The sequence below is a fragment of the Hippopotamus amphibius genome, chromosome 10 (assembly GCF_030028045.1).
Source record: "Hippopotamus amphibius kiboko isolate mHipAmp2 chromosome 10, mHipAmp2.hap2, whole genome shotgun sequence".
NCBI lineage: Eukaryota > Metazoa > Chordata > Mammalia > Artiodactyla > Hippopotamidae > Hippopotamus > Hippopotamus amphibius.
The window spans coordinates 28,159,601-28,183,399 of record NC_080195.1 but is presented as its reverse complement, the minus strand read 5'-3'; the positions used below and the strand labels follow the sequence as shown (position 1 = coordinate 28,183,399).

The 23,799-nt window shown below is 43.3% G+C and overlaps 1 pseudogene; it reads left to right on the top strand.

Annotated features, from left to right (window-relative positions):
* The first annotated feature begins 834 nt into the window (after positions 1-834).
* LOC130829808 (glycine cleavage system H protein, mitochondrial-like) overlaps positions 835-23,799 on the top strand; it is a 48,278-nt pseudogene continuing 25,313 nt past the window's right edge.

Genomic DNA, 23,799 nt, shown 5'->3' with positions numbered 1-23,799 from the left:
GGAAAGAATGATAATCATGGGGTTGACTTCCTACCAAAAATCATCATTACCAGGCTAGTACATCCCCAGGATGAATATACACGCTTTTTGGAATGAATATATAGATTTTCAAATGGGAAATCCCTTTTTTGCTAAGAATATTAAGTTGCAGGGATGTGACTCTGGGACTATTTATAAAAAGGAAGCCAACAGATAAAAGTAAGTAGAACCAACAATATTTTCATACCTGGCTTACACATGACTGAAGCCCGCTCTTCCTATTGTGTAAGATTATAAATTTCCTAAGATATTTTCAGTTGTGCTTTTTCCCACTTGTAACTGAAAGCATTTTGATTAATACATTTGCAGAGATTTAGATCAATTGGTGCACTGAATAACTGTGTCTTCACTTGGGTTCCCCAGAAAGCAAGGCCTGAAGCAAAAATGTTTGTGCTCCTACTTTCCTAGGAGACTCAATCCAGGGAAGGAGGAGTGAGGATTTAGGAAAATAAGGTAGGGAAGGAGAATAAAATGAAGGTGTAGTACTAAGCTGGCCTCTGCTTGGTATCAAGATCATGTGAATTTCAGTAGGATCTTTTGCTTAGAGGCTGTATAAACTCTGCATCTCAGGAAAGTCTGTTCAGTGGGGAAAAAAAGCAGAATACACGTGCTCTTCTTTCTCGCTTTGGGTAAAAGTTTGCCCCTTCGTGTTTTAATTCACCTATACTTCTGGGTGGTGTATGGTGGACACATCTCTTGGCATTTCAAGACTCAGCAACAATAGAGCCTCAGGGCAGGAAGGAAAAAGGAAGACCCTTTTGGATTGTCATTATATGAAGTTGGCTGGTCACCGCAATGTCAACTGTCCCAGAACAAGTGTCACAGTTCCTGGAGACAGGTAAGTACGGGAAGAACTAAGCTGGTGCATCTCGATGCTTCCTTCTGAATCTGTATGCTCTATTCTGCACCTGCCCAAAAAGCTCCCCTCAACAACATTTTATGCAGTGTAGGTTTCCAGTGAAGACCTTTGGTTGAGGGTCCTCTGGTGATACCAGGTGTACTAGTTTCCTAGAGCTGCTATAACAAAGTACTAGGTGGCTTAAAACAGCAGACATTTATTTTCATATTTCTGGAGGCTGAAAGTCCAAAATGAAGGTGTCGTCAGGGCTGCGCTCCTTCCAAAGGCTTTAGGGCAGAGTCCTTCCTCACCTCTTCCAGCTTCTGGTGGCTCCTGACTCTCCTCAGCTTGCAGCAGCCATGTTTCTGCCTCCATCCTCACGTGGCCTTCTGTGTCTCCATGTCCTCTCCTTTTCTTATAAGGACGCAAGTCTTTGGATTTGGGATCCACTCTACGTCTACCATGATATCATCTTGAGATTCTTAACTAATCATATCTGCAAAGACTCTGTTTCCAGAGAAAGTCACATTCTGATTCCAGGTGGTCATGAATTTTTGAGAGATACTATTTAGTCCACTACACCATGGTAAAGTTGTAAGAATAGAGAGAAGCTTAGTTTATTGCATTGTGTGTGACCTCCTTGACCTCATGATGCATGGAAGCCTGATAGGTTTGTGCAACGTAACTTTAACCCCAAGTAATACTTTTTTGCGTATAGTTCTTCCTCAGGAGTTTATAGCTCAAGTTCTTCACGCCATTTCAATATAATTCTGATCTCTTCCAAGCTCCTTGTGTAGCTACTAAAATAGCAACTCATATCCCAGAATAAGCAGTGGGAGGCATTAATATAAAATGCAAATATATTTTAATGTGTCCTAAGGGTGCTCATTCAGTAATTTTATCTATTTTGGGGGCCCTTGTTCTGCTATGAGAAATAAAGTACCAACCAACGCTGAAATTCAATGGGTGTTTGAAAATCCCAGTTGAAATCATCAGGCCTCCCTGTCCACAAAATCCAGGAGCTGGAAGTACCACTGAGGATCACCCCTATTTTCACTAAAATGTGAATCACCAGTTCACTAAAAATAAGCTAAACATCAAAATTACATTGATTATATAAAGCAAATATGGACAACATGAAAATCAATTCACAATGTCCTGATTTAAAATGGAACTGTCACACATATGGGCACCTTATCTTTGACAAAGGAGGCACGAGTATACAATGGAAAAAAGACAGCCTCTTCAATAAGTGGTGCTGGGAAAACTGGACAGCAACATGTAAAAGAATGAAATTAGAACACTTCCTAACACCATACACAAAAAATAAACTCCAAATAGATTAAAGACCTACATGTAAGGCCAGACACTACAAAACTCCTAGAGGAAAACATAGGCAGAACACTCTAGGACATCCATCAAAGCAAGATCCTTTTGGACCCACCTCCTAGAATCATGGAAATAAAATCAAGAATAAACAAATGGGACCTCATGAAACTTAAAAGCTTTTGCACAGCAAAAGAAACCATAAACAAGACTAAAAGGCAACCCTCAGAATGGGAAAAAATAATTGCCTATGAAACAATGGACAAAGGATTAACCTCCAAAATATACAAGCAGCTCATGAAGCTTAATAGCAAAAAAGCAAATAACCCAATCCACAAATGGGCGGAAGACCTAAATAGACATTTCTCCAAAGAAGACATACAGATGGCCAACAAACACATGAAAAGATGCTCAACATCACTAATCATCAGAGAAATGCAAGTCAAAGCCACAATGAGGTATCATCTCACACCAATCAGAATGGCCGTCATCACAAAATCTGGAAACCACAAATGTTGGAGAGGGTGTGGAGAAAAGGGAACTCTCTTGCACTGTTGGTGGGACTGTAAGTTGGTACAGCCACTATGGAAAACAATTTGGAGGTTCCTTAAAAAACTACAAATAGAAGTACCATATGATCCAGTAATCCCACTCCTGGGCATATACCCAAAGAAAACCATAATCCCAAAAGAAACTTGTACCATAATGTTTATTGCAGCACTCTTTACAATAGCCAGGACATGGAAGCAACCTAAATGCCCATCAACAAATGAATGGATAAAGAAGATGTGGCATATATATACAATGGAATATTACTCAGCTATAAAAAGGGATGAGATGGAGCTATATGTCATGAGGTGGATAGAACTACAATCTGTCATACAGAGTGAAGTAAGTCAGAAAGAGAAGGACAAATATTGTATGCTAACTCACATATACAGAATCTAAAAATGGTACTGATGAACTCAGTGACAAGAACAAGGACGCAGATACAGAGAATGGACTGGAGAACTCGAGGTATGGGAGGGGGCGGGGGGTGAAGGGGAAACTGAGACGAAGCGAGAGAGTAGCACAGACATATATATACTACCAAGTAAAATAGATAGTCAGTGGGAAGTTGTTGTATAACAAAGGGAGTCCAACTCGAGGATGGAAGATGCCTGAGAGGACCGGGGTGGGGAGGGTGGGGGGTACTCGAGGGGGGGGAGTCAAGGAAGGGAGGGAATACAGGAATATGTGTATAAAAACAGATGATTGAACTTGGTGTACCCCCAAAATAATAAAAAAAATTAAAAAATTAAAAAAAAAAAAAAAGGAACTGTCATTGCAGCATTATTTACAATAGCCAGGACATGGAAGCAACCTAAATGTCCATTGACAGATGAATGGATAAAGAAGATGTGGCACATATATACAATGAAATATTACTCAGACATAAAAAGGAACAAAACTGAGCAATCTGTAGTTAGGTAGATGGACCCAGAGTCTGTCATACAGAGCAAAGTAAATCAGAAAGAGGAAAACAAATACCGTATGGTAATGCATATATATGGAATGTAGAAAAATGGTACTGATGAACCTAGTGGCAGGGCAGCAATAGAGATGCAGATGTAGAGAATGGACTTGAGGACATGTGGTGGGGGACGGGGAAGCTGGGATGTACTGAAAGAGTACCACTGACATATACACACTACCAAATGTAAAATAGATGGCTAATGGGAAGCTGCTACAGAGCACAGGGAAATCAGCTTGGCTTTGTGAAGACTTAAAGGGGTGGGATAGGGAGGATGGGAGGGAGGCTCAAGAGGGAAGGGGTATGGAGATATATGTATACATATAGTTGGTTCACTTTGTTGTACAGAAGAAACTAACACAATACCGTAAAGCAATTATATTCCAATAAAGATGAATAAAAAGGAACTGTCATGAAATATAAAAATACAAAAATAAAAAAGGATAACTCTTGAGGTGCAAATCAAACTGATAAGACAAGGTTTGAGACATCCACTGCAGACCTTTTCCTGAGACCAATATTACAATAATATGGTTTGCTCTATATTAGAGTCTAGGTATCATTTTTAAAATTCCTAACGAGTGAATAAATAAATGAATGTGTATCTTTTTTAGGCCCTTTGATTATGTTTGCTAAGTTACATCTGAAATTCCCTTAACTGCAGTCTTAGCCATGCTTTCTTCATTTAGGGATCAGGCTGAAAATTCATGGGAAAGTTGCCCCCATAGCTTAAATTCACACTAAGATGCAAATGACACATCAACGTGTTTCCTGAAAGTATGCGTTTATTGTGGGGTGACGTAGAAACTCCTAAGGGATCTTGAGAGAGTACAGAAGTAGAGCTTACCTTAAGCATACATGTTTATACAGTAGAATTTCCATCTAAGGCCCAACTTCAAACGCTCATCTTTCAAGAATGGAGCTGCAGTTTAACTCTCTACCACTGCATAACCCTGTAATCTAACAGCCCCAGAGTAAGTGGAAGAAGCAAAATTCTTGGGACTAACTCTGAACCAAAGCTCAGGGACAGAATAAGAAAAAAATGTGAAAGGACAGTGGTCACGTATCTTTCAATGTCCACAACACACACATCACAGTGTTACGAGAGAGTTTAAACTCGTCTTGAGTGAATTCTCTTGCCACCACTGCCCACATTCAACGTTGTTTTGACAGTTTCTCCTCAAGCAAAGAGACAGGAGGAGTCAGCATGGGGGTAGAACTCAAGCCAGGATTGTCAGATATAGCTTTTCTAGCTTGATGACTTTCATCCAAGAGACTAAATGTATTCAAATGCTACTGCTTAGGAGAAGTATTTACTTCATTGAGGTCAGTGATGGGGGGAGGGGGGAAGAACTAGGAAAATAAGACTCACTGAAATCCCGCTTATCTGGAAAGACTTTGACCTTAAATCATCTTTAATTGGTATTATAATTAGCTATCATTTTTAGAGAACACATCCTCAATGTGAAATGAGTGCCACTAATATGTGTCTCCTAGAGAAGGCAAGTGTAAGAGTTTTCTTTGAATCAAAGATGTGGTATTTATGTGTGTGTATGTGTGTGTATATATATAATGGAATATCACTCAGCCATAAAAAAGAATGAAACAATGCCATTTGCAGGTACATGGATGGACCTAGAGATTACCCTACTAAGGAAATTAAGTCAAAAAGAGAAAGACAAATACCATAGGATATCAATCACTTATATGTGGAATCTAAAATATGACACAAATGAATTTATCTAGGAAACAGAAACACACTCACAGACATAGAGAATAGATCCGTGGTTGCCAAGGGGATGGAGGGACAGAGGAGGGATGAATTGAGAGTTTGGGATTAGCAGATGCAAACTGTTATACATAGAATGGATAACAACAAGGTCCTACTGTACAGCACATCAATATCCTGTAATAAACCATAATGGAAAAGAATTTGATAAAGAATATATATATGTATATCTGAATCACTCTGTTGTACATCAGAAACTAATACAACATTGTACATCAACTATACTTCAATAAAAAAAATTTTTAAAAGAGTTTTTCTTTAAATCAAATGTACCAATATGCCCCCCCACCTGCCTAATGGCAGACCCCAGCTCTTGCCCTCTCACAGGAGTCTCTGAGAGTTCCCCCAAATGGGGCTGTTAGTGCACTAATGCCTGTCCCACTCTGTATTGCTCTGGTTACCAACACTGACTCACTCGACCTGACCTTACTGACACCTGATACACCTGTTCTCTGAGCTGCTGCTGCCTAGAGTCCTCTGAGGTTTCACCTGCATTCAAATCACCAGGCCTGGTCTTTTGGGTGGGACCTCCATTCTCCCTCTCAGTCTCTTTTTGGGAAAAGACATACATGTGTGATGACATATACAAAGTTTTAGAATTTTGATCACAAACATTCCGATTCATCTGATCCAGTGCCAGAACTTTCCGAAATCATCCTGACACACAAATGTGCTGCTTTATTCAATACTTTGAGATACTAATTTGCTTTTTTCTTCCTTCCCCTTTTCTTCTCCATCTTTAGTCAATCGCCCCCTCTCTTCCAATCTCAAGGAGGAATGTGGCAGGGAAGGCAGGAAAAACATAAGTTTCTCACTGACGTTTGTTTCCAAAAGCCTTCTTTCCTAGACTAGAGCGATTTGAGACCATTATCCTCTTTTTCGGTCACGCTACTGGGTATCACTCGAGGCCCAATGGAGAAGTCACTGCCGGAAGCACCTATGTGGATGGACACATAGAAAGCTTTGCCAAGAATTTCCCAGTCTGTTGGTGTGGAGAGAAACGAATAGGCTCACCAGAGCTGGAGGGCCCAGGGGTGCTGGGGTGATGGACGTGTCCACACAACCCACGTAGACCAGCTGCCCCTCCACTCCAGTGCCTGGGCATTTCACAAGTCCCCAGTGTACTGTGACACCACCTGAGGGTCTTTCATGGTCTTTCCCAAGGAATGATTAATAACTAACAACAACATCACACTTTTATATTCCAGGCATGGTTCTCAACCCTTTAAATAAAGTAATTCATTCACTCCTTGCAACAACCCTATGAGGAGTATACGATCATCCCCCTTTTACAGCGGAAGGAACCAACTCACAGAGAAGTTAAATAGCTTGAGCAAAGTCACACAGCAGGCTGCCAAGCTGAGATTCAAACTCAGGAGTTATGGTCTTAGTCTGCTCAGGCAGCTAAAACAAAATACCATCAACTGAGTAGATGGATTAAACAACAGACATTTGCTTCTCCCAGTTTTGGAGGTGGGGAAGCCCAAGGTCAAGGTGTGTGCTGATTCAGCTCCTAGTGAGAGGTCTTTTCCCGGAGTGAAGATGCTGGTGGTCTTCTTGCTGTGTCTTCATGTGGCAGAGCAAGCAAGCTCTGGCACTCTTCTTATAAGAACGCCAATCCCATCATAGGGCTCACCCTCATGACCTCATCTGAACCTCATTACCTCCCAAAGGTCCCAACTCCTAATACCATCACCTTGGGAGTTAGGGGTTTCAACATATTAACTCTGGGGAGAGAGAGGGCACAAATATTAAGTCCAAACAGAACTGGAGCCTGTGACCTGAGTCAAAAGACTGCCATTTAAAACAAATCCAGGGACTTCCCTGGCAGTCCGGTAGTTAAGAGTCTGCACTTCCAATGCAGGGGGGTGTGGTGGGTTCAATCCCTGGTTGGGGAACTAAGACCCCACATGCCACGTGGCCAAAATTAAATAAATAAAATGAATCCATATAATTCTCTGACACCTGAGCTTGTTAACTGAAGCTCATCTTCTTCCACTAGAAAGCACAGACACAGTGCCGTAGAGCGGCACCGTACCATTTGCCAGGAATAACCTGTATGCACTGCACATATTGAATGGTCAGTGGCTGTCATCCAGGGGCTGGGGAGCAACTATTCCAGGGAAATTTCTCTTATGGAATTCTGGACCTGGACTCCTTCCATCCACATTAGTCCCAGGTTAATCACCACTGCATAGAAAGCACAAGGAGTGACAGATTGTCTAGAAGCTCTGTGCATCGTGTTAGGAAATCAGAGGGCAGGGACTGGGGGAGAGGACTGGGGACGGGGACAAGAACTTGAGATGAAGAAGCTGGAAAAGGAAGAGCAGTGTGCCCGCACTCCAGAAATGTGGAGAGAGCCTGCGTGGAGGGGAGGCACACTGACACTGTCACATGCTTGGCCAAAGCAGGATACATCTCTTTCATCTCAGGTGTTGCTTATTAAGAAACATTCTCCCTACCTTTGCATCACAGCAAGGGCTTCTCCCTGCAACTGTCCTCCCACCAGAGCCCAGAGCTCTCTGACCGGGAAAGCAGAGATCAAAGCGGGGCTCAGAGGATGGGAAATGAAGCCGTGGGGCAGGAAAGCACACTGGGGATGCAGAATCCAGTGCGAGGCACGTCCTGCAGACCCAGGGCCTGGCAGCTGCTTTCCTGCACTACCGCGGCCGCGCTGGACTTACAACGCGGAGTAGCAAGGAACCCTTTGCTATTTATCAAGTGCTGTACTTTGCAAATTATTTACCCCAAACATATAAACGAATCGGAGTAGATTCAAGGTATCCCCCATAATAAGGCATCTCTTACTGTGTTCCTTCACAACAGGGACAAAAATACTAATTTATGATTACTCAGTGCCTCTCATCCTTTTCCCCACCTTCCACCTGAGCCCCTTCCCTAGGGGAACCCCTTCCCACCCCAAGAAAAGTCTGCTGTTGACGACTTGGCCTCCCCTTAGGCTCCATAATGAGGATTCTTCCTTAGTCCATTGACTGTTTCTTTGCTTTCAAATGAAAGTGGAGTAGCTACTTGGATTTATTTGGAAACAACAAAGATCTATAGCTGGGGAAAAAATTTGGTAGGTAAAGGTGAGGAACGATGTGCACGGAGGAAAGAAGAATAATAGGATCTATTTGGTCTAGGATTTGGGGACAGAGTTAGGATTTTGGGAGTAAAGCATGTATTGCCTACATCTAGCTAGGTGAGATACTGACGTGAGACATGGCCAAGTGGGGAAAGAATATTTTAAGTATCAGCGGTTTATGAACGAGACCCTCCTTCAGAGCTTTCAGAAGATTTCATTATAGATTTAATTTGCTTTTCAATTCTTTTAACTCCAAGCTGTTGGGATCTGACCCTTTGCAGAAGCTGCTTTAAAACAAAAGGAGGTGAGCCCGAGTTGATGTGGGTGACACCTCAATGAGAGAGAAAGGTGAAGTCAGCCCTAGCGAAGCTCTGAAATTGTGCACAAGCTGTGGACAGTTTTATCCTCGCAGCAGCCCAGAACAGAGCCAGAACCCCCTAGCCACACATCACACCAACAAGCATCTTCAGCTGGTGTGTGGTGGCAGCTGGAAGGTCCAGAGCCTCTTCCGAGGGGCACTGAGTGAGGAGGGAAGGAGGGGAAATCCAGCTGCTCCTCATGGCCAGTTCTTTTCCCCACATCTTTCCATGGACATAGTAAGGCAGGGTCTTTCCACTGCTGCCTGTATCCCCTCCACTTCCTGAGAATTATGGATCTACTTGGTGCTGGGGCTGTGCGGAGATGCCTGTTGTTTACAACAACATCCCGGAGAGCTTGGTTTTGTTTTAATGGCATCTTTTTCATCCTCAATCGAGAAGTCTGTCATAACAAGCTCCCATAAATTACTGCCAGAGCTCCCGTTTTACCACCTCCAGCCTTTCAGCTGTGATATAGGGCCCATCAATCTTGTCAGGACCAACTCACCACACTGGGTGTTCGGCTGCCTCGCCAGGCTCCTCTGGCTTTTGCATCATCTCCCCTGCTTCTTCTGACTCTGAGTGGCTCAGCCAGAATGGAAGGGGCTGCGGTGGGGTTGATCAGACCCTTGGTGGGGGTGCCCTGAAGATAAGTGGGATTTGGGACTGAGGGTTAAGGGAGGGGGACAAAGGAGAAGAAACAGGGCAGCAGCAATTGGGTCTCCGAGGAGCTAAATATTTCAGAACCTGGAATCGGCTAGAGAGAGTTGCAGGGGTGTGTGAGTGAGTGAGTGTGTGTACTTCGTGCTGATACACAGACCTCAGCAGGTTTCCAGTGGCTCAAAGGATAAGACTTGTTCATTATTAATTTTCCTCCATGTTTGACTAGAACTAGAAATGGAGGAAGGAGGGAGAGAGGAACTCTAAGCCCTAGGCATACTTTGACATTTGCAATAAATCAGGATTTTAATAGTTTTTTAAAAAGGGGGGTTTATATCTAATGTGTTTCCTCCTTTATCAACTCAGGGTTCATCCTTCATCTTTTTCTCACTATGAAAAATGAGTACCGGACCTGGGAAAACATGAAATCCCACCCGATCTGAAACTCAATAAATAAATACATTAATAAGTAATCTATAACAAAAATAAACAAATACAGCTGCTTTCAGCGGAGGACATTTCTGGTTCAGAGAGGCCCTCTGACGTCCCTCTGGCCCGACTGCTCTTCCCTGGGTCAGCTAAGCCCGAAGACCTGACACATTTCCTTCTACCTTGCTCTGGTTTTCCAGCTAAAACTGGATCTTTTCTCCACCTTGACTTTACTGAGTCTTTGCAATAAAGGAAGGAGAGGGACAGGGCATAGGGAAGCTGATGAATCAACCTCCCCTGAGCTGTGTGGGGCCTCTGCAAGTTTATCTTAACCATCAGTCAAAGCTGAGTGGAATGAAAGGAGACAGGATAAATGAGGGAGGGTGGGATTAGGAAAGTTTTGGAAAATGTGCCCCTTTCCTCTGCCAGACATCTGTGTGTGTGCCGTACACCCAGTGCCTTGTCTCCCTGGACACAGTTATCTGTGCTTGAATTTGCTCCCCCTCAGGCCCTCTTTCTATCGAACTGAATCCTAAAACCTTCCCCAAACTGGAGGCTGTGGTCACTTCCTTCCAGCTCCCTCTTTTCACCCCGCTTCCACGCCACATCCTCTTACTCTTCCTAATTCAATTCCTCCCGCGGCTCCTCTTCGTCCTTTTATGAGCTCACTAGGTCTGTACAAAAGCTCAGTCTACAACGCCCTAAGACTTTCTTAACCCTTTTCTAAATTCTATACGCCTCACCTCAGAGCACCCCCCTCCTCTGTGAACTATCGCAAATATTCAGATGACATAAAACTCCCTTTCTCTGCCCTATTAATCACCTTAGCTCTGGGGCTGCCTTTCTACTCTTCCCTGGGCTTTGTCACTTAGATATCCTATGATGGAGAAAACTCAGCACATTTCTGTTAACAACACGATGCTTTTTAGCTCAAAGTCTCAGATACATCCATGATTCTTCTTTCATTTATATAGTCACTCTCCCACCAGTCATCGTGCTCTGTGAATACTCTGTAGAAGGTCTAGAATCTCTTCCTTCCTTTCCAGTCCCGTCACCATTGCCCTCAACATTTTTTTTTTTTTTTTTTGGCTGCACTGTGTGGCTTGTGGGATCTTATTTCCCCGACTAGGGATTGAACCCTCGCCCTCAGCAGTGAAAGCACAGAGTCCTAACCACTGAAATGCTAGGGAATTCCCTGCCCTCAACACTCTTAACTCCTCTGCCTCTTGCTTGGAGATACAGGCAAAGACACAGACATATAGACATATAGACATATAGATATGATTTCCTGGCTATTTATCTAAACTCTAGTCCCTTCCTATTTCAATCCACCCAGATCAGCTGTTATACACATTTGACTTTCCTTTGCTACCCTACCCCCACTCCCAAAATGAGAAAACCCTCTTGTTTATAGGAAATCCCAAAGTAATAATGTAATAGGGAAGAACAAATCTGATTCCATATTAGATTTATTTAACCTTTGTGCTCTGTTGCCTGTGCTTAACCATGATGGCTCTATACCTTTTGTAAAAGAATGTTGCCTATAGCCTGAAATATACAGGATAGCCCATTCTCAAGGCTTTGACTTTTAAGGGTATAACACTTTCCCATTCACACGGAGATAAAAATCTGCAGAATAGAGAATAACATGTTTCTTATTGGAGGTTTACAGCAACATCATGACCTGACCTACATGGACAGATGCAAGAACAAAGGATTCCTACCCCAAGAAGTTTGCAACAACCAACCACACCCTCCCCCAACCTTGCCTTCAAACGTACTTTGCTGAAACCCTTCCGGGAGCTCGGGGGTTTTGGGAGGCATGGCGCACCCGTTCTCCTCGCAGGGACCTGCAATAAACCTTTTTCTTCCAAACTTCGACGTTTCAGTATTGTTTGGTCTCACTGTGCATTGGGCACACAAACTTGCATTTGGTAACAATAAGTTGGCAGAGCCTGGCTTTTGGTTATTGTTGCTTAAAAAGCTAGTAAGTACCTATACCTCTTGCTGGCCCCCTGGAAGCTACAGCACAGTCATGTGACCTGAGTCCAGCCACGTGAATGTCCTCCCAAGGAACCTGATTGAGGGAGCAGCAAAATGGCCCAGGCGGAGGGAAAGGTAACGGGCAGCAGGAAGAGCAGGGTTCAGCAGCCTGGCACACGTTGGCAGGGGTGGCAGCAAAAGGGTGCAGTGAAGACGACCCCACGGACGGCCCGGCACTGCTTCCTGACCAGGATGACCAGGGATGAAACCTTGGCTACATTTTCAGTTGCCTAGCCTATCTGGAATCCTGTCCATTTTCCAGGCTCATCTTACATGCTTCCCATCAGTTTTCTGTGATACCCAATATCCTTAGAGCAAGTTTCTTTTTTAAGTTATCCAGATATAATACCCATGTTTTCTAGTTTCTTTAGCTGGACACTGAAGCCTTGATGATGCCAGTGGGATTGTGCCTCCCAGGGCTAGCCAACTGAGAGGTAGTAAACAACTCCTCTGCGAGCACTTTCATATGCAAACCAACCAATCCAGAACCCATAGCCACAACCACCTTACACTCTGGGCTACTACGCCCCTGTCCTAATCACCCCAGGACTAGGTACCGGTCAGCTAGAGAGGGCCCTAATGCCCCAAAGCCAATTGAAAATCATTTAAACTAACCAAGCCTACGCCTGCTTACTCTGCCTTGTTCCTTCCCATGGAAACCAGCATCAAGGCTTTTGTTCACGTTTTCTCTCCACTTTCTCTGCCTCCTGACCCACCATGGTGCTTCTCTGTGTGGGGCCCCATGTGACATGGTGTGCCTCCTGTTTTTGGGACCCGTGAGTATAAAAATGTTGCTCCTTCTTGATAATCATTTCCACATCTACATGTCTTTAACCATGTCGGATTCAAACAAATCCCAGGTAGCCTTAAAACACCAGATGTGGTTCTGATGTTCAAAACCATGAACCCCAAATGGTAGAATTCCCATCTTATCAGAGTTTTGGGGGTGATTAGGAATAGGAAACTACTAAAACTAACTTAAAGGGTTTTACCAAATAACAGCAAAAGGCAATCTCATAGATATCCAAGATTAGGAAATAAAAAATAGCCTCACAAGATTTGGAGAAGAAGAGTTGAGGTCTAAGGCTCTCCCCACTATCTCTCCGAGTTCTGATGGCCTCCCTTCTATGTTCTGAAAAACCAAGCTGCTCCTCTACCATTTTCTTTCTGATAACAGGCTTCTTTTGATGAATCAATCGTCAGCATGTGCAGGGCCCCATATGGCTGCCCCAGCCTGACTCAATTTGAACTTTCTGTTCAAACACTCACCAGGATGTAACTTAGTGCTCAATACACTACAGCCCACAAGCCAAATCCTGCCTGGCACCTGTTTATATAAATGAAGCTTTACCGTCATAGCCAATCCCATTAATGTATGTAGTATCTATGGCTGCTTGCATGCTAAGATGACAGTTGAGTAGCTGTGACCGAGAACACATGGCTGGCAAAAAGAAAATATTTACTCTCAGGTTCTTTATAGAAAAATAACCATTCTACTGACCTAACTGATTCAATCTCTCTGCTTCCCAACTTCAAACTACAGGTAAAACAATAGATAGATTCAGCTCTGGTCAAATCTTTACCCCTAGTCCAATCACCTAAGAAAAAGGGGGTGCAATATTTTGTCATTTATTGAAATACCTTTCTGAATTTGTGGTGAAGGGACCGGTCTCTAAGAAAAGGAAGTGGAAGGAAAAGGAATGAATTGTTTCTCACTGTTTCGTTAAAGGTAAACCCATCATTTTTATCTTTACTATACTGTTCAAGAACATAGGATAGCTCCTAATTTCTCCCTAGAATAAAAACTAAATATTGCTATGTAGCTTTTGAAGTGATTCCCCTCCTGTTGATCTTGTGTGAAAGCATAAGCTCATTTGCCTCCCATCCGTGATAAATGAAGAATAGACATCAGGCACTTGGGGCTCAGTAACCATAATGATGGGGAGAGGAGGAGATGGGCTGCAGGATGCAGGATGGACTCCCCGCCTGGAAAACAGCTAAAGGGTCTAGTGCTCAATGCTCAAAGATGCACAGTGACTAGTGACTGTTTGAGCAAGAGTTAGTATCTGAGAAAATCCAAGAAAAATCTGTTCAGGCTTTTGAAGAGAAAGACCAAGTATTACCTGTCTGTCTCCTGAAATGATCCAACTCATGGAACTCACAGGGCCAGAGCACATGTGTAAAGCAGAGTCTTACTTCTCACGAGACAGGGCCAGCAGTGACTAGACAGCCAGGCATGCTGAGGTTTATGGAGTGTCTAATGAGAAACTACAGTCCTGGAGGGAAACCTGGGTGAAAAAATGTGTGGAACAGAGACGGGAGGGGAATTTGTAATAGGCTGGTATTTGGTCGGTAAGCCTGTGCCCGGTAATCAGTCACGCCCGTTATCTGGATACCTGGTTGGGGTTGGATGAAAACAAGGCTAATTCCCATTTCTGACAGCCAGCTGATCTGAGGCTTTGCACTCAGTCCCAGCCGGATCGGCTGTGAAATGCAATGTTGCTGTATCTGCGGATGACAGGAATCAATGGCTCCAGCTGAGATGGGCTGGTGAAAGTAAAGTATTATATTATTTACTTATTTTCTACCATTCCACAGTATGAGCTGTCCAATGCACACAGACTAGTCTCCTTCTTATCAATATCAGCCAATATGTTCATTCCAACCCAAGAAACTACGGTTCTGCTAATTCACTCACCTCTAATGCCTGCTTCTTCATCATTACCATACAAGAAAGTAAACATTGAGAGTCTACTATGTACAGGCAATTATTCAAGGTGCTAGGGAGCACTGAAGTACGAGGTGTAAGGTAGGAGTTAAGAAATGTCCCAAAGTGACCATATTTTTTCATAATATGGAGTCTTTCTAATGTAGATCATCCTTCTTGAAGGCTTTCAGAAATGCAAATTATCCAGTTATTTACATTAGAGTTGTTTCTTTTGTGAGTAATAGAAACCCAAATCAAACTGACTTAAGCAAAACAAAATAAAAGAAGTATAAATATGAAGGTGAATGTGGATAATAAAAAAAGAAATGACTAATTTCACTGAATTTTCCATGGATAAAGCTCAGAAATGAGCTGTTTACAGGCATGTTCTCAGGGGCTCAATGGATACTGTATTTTGTTCTCTTTCTTTCTCTCTTTCCCTCTCTGTTTCCAACTCTAGGCTCTACTTCCTTTTATGTCGACTTTCCTCTTCAGCAGGCTCCTCTGAACTTGGCAAAGATGACTGCAGACAGCTCCAGGCTTATAACTTGCTGGCTTTGCAGTCCCACTGGGACGTTTCCCACGGATCCCAACAAAGTGCTCAGAACGACTTGCGTTAGCCCAGATAGGGTCATGTTCCCAACTCTGAATCAATTCTAAGACAACTTGTAGTTTTGTCCAGGAAGAAACCTTTCATGAAGGGCAGTACAGCCTGTCACTTTGGTTTGAGGGGTGGAGGTTAGGCATCCATGATATCATCTCTTTGTGTAGAAAGAGACAACAGGCATCTGACACATTTGATTTATATTCTTACCAAGGGACTCAGAACGAGACACCAGAGATCATGACATGAAGGGCATGACACAATTCCCAAGACTTCATAATATCCCACATTCGATAATATGTTCCTCCGTGGTAGCCAGTGGGATTAATGCCCTTAAAACACAATGAGCTGTGTTCTAGTCTTTTGAGGAAGCGTGGAAGGAGGCTCAGGTGTGGGGCAGACAGTAACAAGCAGCGGTACGCACACTAGGAGAGAGGGTGCAAGTGCAGATCGGACCCAGCGGTCTTCACAATCATGGGGTCTCTGATCTCACGTCATGTGGGTCCAACCATTAGCAGGAAATGCCACCATGGGGTGACCCCATACTGCTCATTATGAAGTGACAAGACTGAGCCATGAGTGTCCATCAGAGGTGTCCATCCAGAGTTGTGCTCTCTGGGAATAAGTGAGTCACTAGGCATTGGACGAAGGCCTTGTCTACCATACGACCTCATACCTTGCAGACTGTCACTGTGTGGGTACCTACACAAACCCTTGTATCATCTCCCCGCTTTCCACTGTCCATATCATTGCCAACATTATCATGCTACTTTACAGCAAACACCACCCTGAGCAAATGGGATACACAGGGTCTTTGCTTCCACAGGTGTGAGGAGCTATGAAATAGTTAGGAACAGAGTCCTGTCTAGGAAGCTGAGAATGGGAGAAGTCACGGGTAATACATCAGAATTTGGGCTGAGAGTGAAATGAGGTGGCAGGGAGCTACCATACAGCACAGAGGCAGACCTGTGGGTTTACAGACTTGACTTTCTCCCAAGAAGTCCCGTTATCATGTCTTCTCTATCAACCAAAGGGAACTCTTTGCCCTCACATGACAGATAATTTCATCTTTGCTCTTGCTAATTCTTCCAACCAGGATTTCTTTCCTATCCTGCCATAATTTCACATATCCAAATCCTACTCATCTTTCAACAAATATGTGATATCACTTATATGTGGAACCTAAAAAAATGATACAAATGAACTTACAAAATAGAAATAGACTCACAGACATATAAAACAAACTTATGGTTACCAAAGGGGAAAGAGAGGGAGTATAAATTAGGTGTATGGGATTAACAGATACAGACTACTGTATATAAAACAGATAAACAACAAGGACCTACTGTATAGCACAGGGAATTATATTCAGTATCTTGTAATAACCTACAATGGAAAAGAATCTGATAAAGAATGGACATATAGATGTATGACTGAATCACTTTGCTGTATACCATAAACACTGTAAATCAACTATACTTCAGTTTAAAAAATTACTGGACTAGTATTTCAACAAGGGGTAACTTCTTGCCAAAATTGAGGTTCGAAAGGTCATGTTCTTATTTAAAAAAAACCAAGAGATTAACAAAATAATAAAAATGTAATTCTTATGTAAGAAAAATCCCACCCATCTCTCAGATGGTGGAGAGATCCCTTCCAGGTCATGGGAGTGTAACATTTGAATTGGGTCTTAAGGACCTATAACATTTTACCTACACTGTTGTTACGGATACCCTTCATGGAATGTTTTACCTTGTAATTTTCTATGCTCAAGCATGATATTTTCTCACAGCTTAACAGCTCCTGAAGGAAAAAAAAAAATTGTGGTTAATTCATGGTTCTTCCTTCTTATTCAAAGTGGGCAGATTCGTTTGTTGAGTCAACCAATAAATAAAAATTGATTTGAAGTTCTTTTGATCCTTATTTTTTTCTTAGCAACTCCTTCATCAAATCCATAGTTCTCTACCCTCAGTCCTTTCCTGAGGTCACTGCCTTGCATTCAGCCTCCTGCTCTGAGTCTTCTTGGCTCCATGTAACACACTCAGCTGTTTTTCTTCTTCCAGATTTTCATAAGAAGGTCAAGCTCAACAGTAAGGCACGCAGAGAGAGAGTAGCAACAATATGGTGGCCAAAGGGGGAGCGTGCTGGTGCTGACAGAGTCCTGTTCATGAAGTTGGAAAGATGCACTGACCAATGTGGTGGTCCATCACTCCACACATCAAGGTACAGAATCTACAGAGCGTTGCAAGCCTAGATGAGGTTCAGCTTTCTGCCATCCAATCCTATAGATAAGACATGGAGTTGAAAAAGTTGAAACTGAGGTTTGCCCACTGGAAAAAGAGGAATAACCTCATAAATTACTGTGACTTGTGGCGGTGGTAGTCAGTGTGGGAGAAGAGGATGGATTCCTCAGCAGTGACTGTACATGAGTTCATTAAAAATGCTCCTTATTCTCTAATTGTTTAACATAGGTGTGCAGACTCCTGTGCCCCTCCACACAGTGCCTGCCCTTTCCCAAACCCAGAGCACGGCACTGAACTAGGTATTGAGCAAGTGACTGAATGAATAACTGAAACGTTCTTCTCTAGCCAGATCCTCTGCAGGGACCCAGCAAGGTACTGGCTACAGACCCGCTTGAGAGTACGTTCTGGTTCTGTCTTCCTTCTAATTATGTAACCCTAAGCAAACTGCGTAATAATCAGTATTGCTGCTTTCTCATCTGTAAAAGGGATATAATAAGACCACCCTTCTGCTACCTGAGGTTTCAGTGAGGATTACATAACAAAACGATATATGTCAGCACTAGAACGCACTGTTCTTTAGCACAGTTCCTGGCTCAGAGAAAAGGTGCAGTAACTGGTTAGCCATTACAATTATCTGCATTTTGACATTATTTGGAACTGTTTAATTTTGGCAATGATCAGTGCCTTTGCAACGTATGAGTTATGAATCAAAAGATCAATTTAGCATTGATGGGGAAAATAGAGGATCTATATGAACAAGAAGAGAGATCCCTAAAGACAGACTGTGCTTATAGTTGACAGATTTCTAACTTTTGTAATTGAGAGAGCTCTGGGAAACAGGGAGGCAGTTTCAACTGAGGGGTTTGCTCTTCCCTATCAAAAGTAATTCTAGAGTATTCATCCCTTTTCCTCTTCTGTTTTGAGATGGTTGTGCTGTCTGCTACGTGCCTCTCCAAGAACTACTTTCTCTCAGCTTCAACTAGACGTACAATTACTTCTCTTCTGATCAAATAACATGACTGGTGGGAGAAACAACAGCTTTTACTTGTGGGCCTTCAGGAATATGTTCCCATCACACGTGTCTCAGAGGCCATTTGCATCAATTAAGACACAATGGAAGCAAAAAAAAAAAAGAAAAGCAAGGAGATTATGTTGGAAAATGATGTATTTGCCTTTTCTAAAAGTTAATTAAAATAAATTCTACAGCCAGAGTGCGGATAAAAAAAAAAAAAAAGACACAATGGACATAAAACGAGTGTATGGCTAGCAGTCCTCACCACCCTGCGTGGTGCTGCATGTCCACTTGTATGAAGCCCTCCCTGTTCTTTCCGTCTGTGATGTCACTGTAACCCGGCAACCCACCTGAAATATTGCTTCTTACTGAGCCCTTCACCCAGTTTGCATAGCATTATGAATCAAGGTTATTTCTCATAGACTTTTGCTTTTTAGTGGTAGTCACAGCTGTGATACAAAATATGGCTGATTTATTCTTAGTTTTTGTTCTACATTTCCTTTGGAGTAAATTCAATACGAAAGCGGTTTGGGGGGATGGAGGACAAAATCCACAAATCCCTGCACGGTGACATTCATCAGAGCACGGTTCTGTCTCTAGGGAGCATCACTTTCTCTAAAGGGAAAGTTCTGCCCGATGTCACATATGCCCCAACCAGGCAGGCTGTAGACGCGGGCACCACCCAGGCAGCACCCATCTGATGGGCTTAGTGTAAATGGAGCTTAGAGACCTCAAAGAAGAAACACCTCCCAACTTGGCCGTACATTCCAAGTCTGGACCATTCCTTCTGGTAAAGCATTTGAATGCTTCTGCAAAAATGTAAAAAGTCATTGTCACATCAAAACTCCTACTCGAGGAAGGCCTCCCTAACTCTCCCCAGAATCATTAGTTGCGCCTCTTGTGTGCCCTCATTACTCTCATAATTAACTTTATTAATCTTTTTCCCTGGTCTAGCACTTAGTAGTCACCCCCGAAAAGTTGAATCATCGGATGTTCACGTAACATTTTCTTGAATATATGCCGAGACCAGCTCCGCGACTCGAGGTGAGTGACGGGTGCCGCAAGCTTGAAGAAGACACAGACACAGACTGAAGAGAAAAGTGGGACCGGGGGGCTCAAGACCTCTCGGATCAAGAGCCCTGCTGACTCATCCCAGGTTGCTTTTATTGAGTTCGTGGGCTAACATTCTCAGGTTACACCCATAAACAATCAAAGGCCTCACATGACTGAGGCAATTATCTTTGTTTGCTTCCTGGGTCCCAGTTGAGCAGGTGTGGATTTGAACTGGGGGGTGGAGAGCAAAACAGCCCTGGGGGCAGGAGACCTCTCTCAGATATTGGGGGTCTGTGCCCCACCCCTGTTGGCCCCTCTGCGGCTGTGCCTGTCTTAGGTTGTTCCTCCCTTGAGGAATCTTACCCGTCTCTGGCTAACCAGCCATCCTCCAGGACCAAACAGGGTGATATAAGGAAGGCTCTATGCACCACCCCTGTTGGCCCCTCTGCGGCTGTGCCTGTCTTAGGTTGTTCCTCCTCTGAGGAATCTTACCCGTCTTTGGCTAACCAGCCATCCTTCAGGGCCAAACAGGGTGATATTAGTCTCCACGCCCCGCACCCTCAGCTCCTCCACTGCTCAAGCAGGACATTCTGAATCCCATTGCTCGGCCCACATACTTCAACATTTTCAAGGTTTCAGAAAGGTTCCCGAATGTCTTCCCACAAATATATAAATTAAAACAACTCACAGATCCCATTTACCAGCCATTTCCTATGACTTTCCATTCCAGACAGTACTAAGAAAATTCAGGATTATTTTAAAAGCTCTCTTGGTGGCTTATCTGCTGCTTTCCCAACAGAACTCCACGCGAAAAAGCACCCAATAACACTTTAGTTTGCATCAGTTTCCTCTGTTACCTTGGTTCGTTGATATGTATCCCATTCCTTTGAAACCAGTGGTACACAACATGCTTGGTGGACTTGCCACATTTCCGCCAACAGTGGCTCATGGCGTGGTGATGCTTGGGAGACGCAGAGGGAGCAGCAAGGAGACACAGCGTCTGGAGGTCCCAACAGAATCTCTGGGAAGTGTGTATATTTTGAAATGCCCCCCTTGGTGATTCCGATACAGCTTCACTCTACAGAGGTTTCTGTATTTGAAAATCAACCACAGCCTTCTTCCCTCTGTCTCCTAGCTTTTGGATGCATGTGGCACATAACAGATGTTAGTTAACTACTTACACTGTCACTAGCAAAGGCCAGAAGGGAAGTGGTCAAGAGAAGCATAGGGATGTATTTATTGAAGAGAGAAAAGACGACTAAAGGAGATGTTTTTATCCCAGGATAACGGAGCAGCAGACAGAGAGGTGACTCAGGGCGGTGTGGTTTTAGCAGGAGGGAACCTGGGGCCTGAGAAGACTCACTGAAAACAGGAGTGTCTGAGTAGAATACAGGACACTGAAGACCACGCTTCCCTATTTGACATTTGCTCAGTTCCAAGGATGCGTGTTTCTGCTTTTTTTTCTTTCCCTTTCCCTAAGACCCATCAGGTGCTTGGACCTGGTGCTTCTTCCCAAGATAATCCATGCATGCCTTAGAGCAGTGCTCATGCTGCTATTTCAGTTAAAGACACAGCAAATGTAGGAACAGCACTGGGAATGTCCTTCTGCTTCCTTAGCTAGACTTATAAACATGTCCAATGTTCTTCCTTGTCAGCAATTTTCCTTCCTCGTGCCTGTTTCCTTCTAACTACAGTTCTATTTACACCTCACACTTTGCCAGCTAAAGTTCTTGAAAGAATGATCTGAACTTACTTTACCAACTTATTATTGGCTCAGCCCATTACAATCTGGATTCCACCACCACTGTGAGGCCAACAGTGGTTTGCTGATCTGAAGTGGAATGTTTAGGCTAGTGAGAGCTTTCCCATCTCTTTCTGCTCGTTTGTAACACAACTTCATGGACTTACTCCTACCTCTCTAGGCACTTCGCTCAGTCTCATTCGGTGAATCTTCTTATTCTCCCTGAATGTTAAATGTCGATCTTGTCCACAGGTCTACCCTTGTAACCCTCTCTTCCCAATACATGCTCTACCTGGGTGATCATGCCAAACCTCCAACTTCAATGATTCCCAAAAGTGCACTCTATCCCTAAGTTCACTCCAGAGTGCCCGACCCCAGTGTAACCCTACTCTTTTACTTTAGGGCATCAGCATGGCATACAGGGATTATCTGTTATCCAAGGATTCTCTCCTCCTGGCAACTGATCACAAAAATTCTGAGAGTCAAAAGAAAGGTACCAAAGCGTTCTGTTTTCTTCCATTGATTAGCAGACATTTGGTCCCATCCAAAACTTCCATAAGACATTGGGTTCATGCCAAAAGGTCCTTGAAATCTGGTCCTATTCAAAACATCTGTGAGCATTTTGGTCCATGCCAAATGGTTTTGGACCAAATATCAAGGATTTTTATCTTGGATCAATGGTCTTCATGGATGTTTTGGACAGGACAAAACCATGATCAAATATTCTCCCTGCTTTTCTTCATTTTCTATCTCTTTGCCCTCTTCCAGCTCCCAGCTCTATCCAGCCAGCACCGTTGGTAATCAGCCAGGGAGAAGTGTTAATGGTTCCATTCTGGAAGCAGACAGCAGAGCTTAATTCTTCGGAATGGAGTATCAACAGATAAATATACTTCCCATTTGATAATGTTTATCACTTTTCACAGTATGACTTCGATGCATTTATATGTTAAAACGCCCCTTGTCCAACATGGGGAGGGTTTAAAAAATGAAATAATGTACAGTTCTTGGCACTGTAATGTATAATTTCCTAGCATAGTTCCTGATGCAGAGAAAATGTTTAAAAATGATTCACTAGTTTAATTAACTCTGCATTTTGACATTTTGGGAGCTATTTAAGTTTGGCAATGATCAGTGTCTTTTCACTGTATGAGCTGTGGATTTGAAAGATCAGTTCAGCATTTATTGGTATTTATTGGAAAAAGAAGAGGATACCCAATCCTGTCGCACACATTATCAGCAACTAATAAGAGTGCTTACACTTGGATGTAAGATAAAATCTCCATCTTAGCACATGCAACCCAGAATGATTTTACTCCTTCCTAAACCTGGTCCTCCTCACCTGAAGTGGTCACTGTCATTACCCAGAGTAGAGGTCATCTTAATCCATACCCAGTCTCCATCACTCACATATCCAGTCAGCCCCCAACTCCTTCCTACGTCCAAAACACAGGTCGAATCTTCTCTCTCCCACTATCATTGCCTTAATTCTGCCCTCTAAAAGTAGCTGAGACTGATTGCTCAGCACAGATTCAATAATCCACAAATACTGGTTTTATGCTGTTTCACGTTCATGATCTAATTGTCACAAACAAGCTATGAAGCGTGCATCACCACCCCATTTTACAAATGAGTAGACTGAGGCGAAGAGAGCTAGTGAAGCCCAGGATCACCCACTTTGGAGGTGGTAAACCACAACTTGAGCCTACACCTGCCCTATCAGATTTCAGAGCTTGCCTTCTTAATTTTTACATTCTGCATCCTCTACTGCCACTGTACCTCCTGTTTTTCTCTCTCTCTTCCCACCTCATTCTCCTGATGAATGCCTATGTGTTTTCTTCCTTCCTTCCTTCCTTCCTTCCTTCCTTCCTTTCTTTCTTTCGGCTGCATTGGGTCTTCATTGCTGCATGCGGGCTTTCTCTAGTTGCTGTGAGCAGGGGCTACTCTTCGTTGTGGTGTGCAGGCTTCTCATTGAGGTGGCTTCTCTTGCTGTGCAGCATGGGCTCTAGGCACGTGGGCTTCAGTAGTTGTGGCTTGAAGGCTCTATAGTGCAGGCTCAGTAGTTGTGGCACACGGGCTTAGCTGCTCCGTAGCATGTGGGATCTTCCCGGACCAGGGATTGAACCTGTGCCCCGCATTAGCAGGCAGATTCTTAACCACTGCACCACCTGGGGAGTCCATTCTTTTCTTTTTTAAATTAATTTTTTTTAATCTTTGAAAATTTGTATACACATTTTAAAGGTTACTTTCCATTTACCGTTGTTGTAAAATACGAGCTATATTCCTTGTGTTGTACAAGGCCTCCTTGAGACTATCTTATACCCCAGAGTTTGCACCTTCCATTCCCCCATCCCTATGTCGCCC